Source organism: Palaemon carinicauda, chromosome 33 (assembly GCF_036898095.1).
Source record: "Palaemon carinicauda isolate YSFRI2023 chromosome 33, ASM3689809v2, whole genome shotgun sequence".
Lineage (NCBI taxonomy): Eukaryota > Metazoa > Arthropoda > Malacostraca > Decapoda > Palaemonidae > Palaemon > Palaemon carinicauda.
Window position 1 is genome coordinate 21,501,685 of NC_090757.1, and position 5,000 is coordinate 21,506,684.

Below are 5,000 nucleotides of genomic sequence, written 5' to 3' on the forward strand. Positions count from 1 at the left end.
CTTTCTGGTTAACTTCTCTTGCAGAAGTCTGTTCGTAGAGCTTTTTAGATAACTTCTCTTGCAGATATCTGTTTGTAGAGCTTTCTGGTCAATTTTTTTAGCAGGAGTCTAATAGTAAAGCTTTCCGGTTAACTTTTCTTGCAGGAATCTGTTTTTAGAACTTTCCGATCACTTTTTTTGCAATAGTCAGATACTAAAGCTTTCTGGTCAATTTCTCTTGCAAGAATCAGTTCGTAGCACTTTCCAGTCAACTTCTCTTGCAGAAGTCAGTTCATAGAGCTTTCAAGTCAACTTCTCTTGCAGAAGTCAGTTCATAGAGCTTTCAAGTCAACTTCTCATGCAGGATTCTGTTCGTAGAGGCATCCGGTCAACTTCTCTTGTAGGAGTCGGTTTGTAGAGCTTTCCAGCAACTTCTCTTGCAGGAGTAAGTTCGTAGAGCTTTTCGGTCCGCTATTCTTGCAGGAGTCTGTTCATAGAGCTTTCCGGTCCACTACTCTTGCAGGAGTCTGTCCATAGAGCTTTCCGGTCAACTACTGCAGGAGTTTGTTCATAGAGCTTTCCGGTCAACTTCTCTTGCAGGAGTGTGTTCATAGAGCTTTCCAGTCAACCTCTCTTGTCAGAGTCTGTTCATATAGCTTTCCTGTCAACTTCTCCTGCAGGGCTTGGTTTGTAGAGCTTCCCGGTCAACTTCTCTAGCAGGAGTTTGTTCGAAGAGCTTTCTGGTCAACTTCTCTTGCAGGTGTCTGCTATTAGAGATTTCCCGTCAACTTTTCTTGCAAAAGTCAATTCATAGAGCTTTCCGGTCAACTTCTTTTTGGAGAAGTCTGTTTGTGGAGCTTTCCAGTCAACTTCTCTTTGCAGAATTCTGTTTGTGGAGCTTTTTGGTCAACATGTCTTGTAGGAGTCTGTTTGTGGAGCTTTCCGGTCAACTTGTCTGGCTGGAGTCTGTTTGTAGAGCTTTCTGGCCAACCTCTCTTGCAAGAGTCTGATCGTAGAGCTTTCCAGCCAACTTATTTTGCAAGAATCTGTTCATAGAGCTTTCCTGTTAACTTCTCTTGCAGAAGTCAGTTCGTATAACTTTCCAGTCAACTTATCTTGCATGAGTCGGTTCATAGACCTTTCCATTCCTATTCTCTTGTAGGAGTCAGTTCATAGAGCTTTCCAGTGAACTTTTCTTGCAGGAATCAGTTCATAGAAGCTTTCCAGCCAACTTCTCTTACAGGAGTCGGTTCATAGAAGCTTTCCAGTCAACTTCTCTTGCAGTAGTCAGTTTATAGGGATGTCCAGTCAACTTCTCATGCAGGAGAGACTTTGTAGAGCTTTCCAGTCAAATTCTCTTGCAGTAGACGGTTCGTAGAGCATTCCGGTCAACTTCTCTTGCATAAGTCTTTTTGTAGAGCTTTCCAGTCAATGTATCTTGCAAGAGTCTTTTTGTAGAGCTTTCCAGTCAATGTATCTTACAGGAGTCAGTTTGTAGAGCTTTCCAGTCGTTTTCTCTTACAGGAGTCAGTTTGTAGAGCTTTCCAGTCGTTTTCTCTTACAGGAGTCAGTTTGTAGACCTGCCCAGTCAACTTCTCTTGCAGGAGATTGTTTGCAGAGCTTTCCAGTCAACGTCTCTTGCAGGAGGCAGTTTGTAGAGCTTTCCAGTCAACGTCTCTTGCAAGAGTCAGTTTTTAGAGTTTCCCAGTCAACTTCTCTTGCAGGAGTTGGTTCATAAAGCTTTCCGGTCTATTTCTTTGGCGAGAGTTTGTTCGTAGAGCTCTCCAGTCAAATTCTCTTGCAGGAGTCAGTTCGTAGAGCTTTTCAGTTAACTTCTGTTGTAGGAGTCTTCTTAGACCTTTCCAGTCAACTTTGTTCCAGGAGTCAGTTCATAGAGATTTCCAGTCAACTTCTATTGTAGGAATCTGTTCATAGAGCTTTCCAGTCAACTTTTCTTGCTGGAGTCTGTTCATAGAGCTTTCCATTCTACTTCTCTTACAGGAGTCAGTTTGTAGAGTTGTCCAGTCAGCTTCTCTTCGCAGGGGTCTATTTGTAGAGCTTTCCAGTCAACTTCTCTTGCAGGAGTCAGTTTGTAGAGCTGTCCAATTAACTTCTTGTGCAGGAGTCGGTTTTTAGAGCTGTTCAGTCAACTTCTCTTGCAGGAGTCTGTTTGAAGAGCTTTCCAGTCAACTTCTCTCAGAAGTCATGTTGTAGATCTGTCCAATCAACTTCTATTTGCAGGATTCAGTTTTACAGCTTTCCAGTCAACTTCTCTTGCAAGAGTGGGTTCGTAGGTGTTATCATTCGCTTCTTTTTTTATTGGAGTCCTTTTGTATTGATTTATATTCACCGCTTTCAGTAGTCCATGCTTAGAGAGACAGTTAAGTTCTTTAAGGATTCCTCCCTTATAGCTCTTTAAGTCCTTTTTTTCGGGTGTACGCTTTTAAAATGTTCTGGTCAACTCTTGTTTTAGGAATTTTCTGTAGAACTCTCCATTGATCTCTTCTTTTGCAACCCTTTTCAGAGGAGCTATCTGTTCAGCTCTGCTATCAGGAATGGTTTTTTTAGAGCTTTCTGTTCATCTCTTTCTGGATTCTGTTCATTTCTTTCATCAGTCCTTTTTTTTTAGCTTTCTCTTCAGCTCTTGTTTCAGGGATGTGTTGTGGTAGATTTCCAATTGGAAATTTCATCTGCGGATTAAGTCTCTTCCTCTTCTATGTTATTTTGTTCATCAATCGAGGCTTTCTGTTCACTTTTCATTTCAGCATTCCATCGATGAAGTTTTTCATTTATTTTTTACAAGTCCGTTCGTATTAAATAATTAATTATTCAGATGAAAGTTGAAAATAACGTAAATACGTAAGAATTATAAACTGGAACAACGAGTTGAACAGTTAAAAATCTCTGTAGTGTGCAATGTTAGGTTTCGTCAATGTATCAATTCTGAGAAGTTGAAGAAAAGTGTGAATATGGTCTTAAAAAATTTATCGGCACCAGAATATTTAAGTAATGCCATATTACATTTACTTTGTATTAGGCTTTCTATTACAATTTGCATAATTAGATGCCACGTGGACATTATTTTAGCACGTAGACACTGGAGTCATTTGTAAAATTTATTATTCAGGCAACTCTTTTTACTTTCTTTTTTACGTATTTTACAAAGAAAAAGAATGCGTAGAGTTTAACATTACGCTGAAAAAGTGGAGTTTACGCTGAAAAAGTGGAGTTTCCATTATACCTAATTATATTGAGTAATTAGTTCAAATTCCGTCACTCAAGGAAGCGTTTTCTCTTACTCGAGTGATAATTAATTTTCTGCGACGTCTTAGCTTCCAGGCCTCTCCCTTTGTCTTTGTAAATATGGCTAATAACCTTATGAATAATTTCCATTTGGAAATTAATTTCAGAGGAGAAATACATCTATTTCTCTGGATTCCATTTAACTTGAGAAATATTTTCTCTTCCAAGGCTAAAGATTTAGGTCACGTGGCGCAGGGAATGGCTCAAGCATGCCACCCCATTCCCTCACCCCTGAAAGATTTGAGTTAATTACTTGGTTTAGATGGAGTAATTAAAACACTGGTTAAGGTTAAGGCGTTAAGTATGTCAATGTGTGTCCTTAATCTCGGAAATGAAATTAGATTTATGTTAGAATTAGATTTTTACACTAATGAATACCTCGTGGCAGCAGCTATATTAAATTCCATACAGAGCAGTTGTCAATTTTTTGGGGTGTGTGTGTAGATTGCCTTACCTTATGTAAGACACGGGCTCTTGCTGACGTTTTTTGGGGTGGTTTTATAATTTTTATTTATTATAAATCTACACAATTCTGTTTATTAGCAATTAATCGTAGGATGTTAATTTGCATAAAATTAATTACTTAGGAAAATTCCATATAGCTGAAGTGCATGATCTTGGCTTAAATTCATTTATGCTTTTAATTTTTTAATGAACATTAAAAATGATTTTACGTTTTGTAGCAACGGATGAGTAGCATTAATAGCAATTATATTTTATTAATTTTATTATTTATTAAACTTTCAATCCTATTAGATGAATATTACTACGATTGTTGTTGTTAATGTCAGAAAAAAAAATTCTAGTCCGGTGAGATTGTAAATGCCTTGGTGAGATCATTCAGATCAAATGGGATTTGCATGAAGAGCCTCGCATTCCGATTCTGGGATTCCACGTAAGCCATCGAATACTTGTTTGACGCCTTTTGAAAGGGAGGTCATATCTCTCTCTCTCTCTCTCTCTCTCTCTCTCTCTCTCTCTCTCTCTCTCTCTCTCTCTCTCTCTCTCTCTCTCTCACACACACACACACACACACACACACACACACACACACACACACACACAGTACTGCAATAGTTATCCCATATTGATTTAGAATAAATAAATAAGTCCCAAACTTCTGAAATAAGTTTAGAGGTTGTTTTCTTTTAAGGACTCGGATGCTATCGTTGATGCCAGATGTCGCCTCGATAGTCCTTTAGTTATTAGCACCAATAAATGGTAGATGATCTTAGAAGATTATTTTCTTGATTTCGAAATGCATTGGGATGTGATTTGCATGCTATTGTAGAGCGTGAAGTTCAAACCAGAGGGGGACGTGCATTATGAGAGCACTTTGGTAAGTCAATATTGTAATCCAACAAATTATCGAATGTAAAATTAACCAAGGCAAAATAGTTAAGAACGCTGGACCAGTTAATGTATGTAATATTGACGATTTATTATTGAATATAGGTCAGAAATAGAACGAGAAAAGTGTAAGTCAACCACTAATGAAGTGATTTAGTGATATGACTAATTTGTGTAAGGTGGAGTCTCTTAGGTCATGTAGTAATGGATGGGATTTTCATAAATGCTTTATTTTTTTAAATTGTGATTACGAATCAACATCAGAATTATAGTATGGACTGGTGTGTGTATATTGTGTATTAATCGAAATTATTATTTTGAAGACATTCTACAAGCTCATTTCACATAAATCTATGAATTTTATCCTA

The 5,000-nt window shown here is 37.9% G+C and overlaps 1 protein-coding gene across 1 annotated transcript in view; it reads left to right on the top strand.

The window, feature by feature from the left end:
• Elk (Eag-like K[+] channel) overlaps window positions 1-5,000 on the top strand; it is a 686,579-nt gene that overhangs the window by 591,274 nt on the left and 90,305 nt on the right.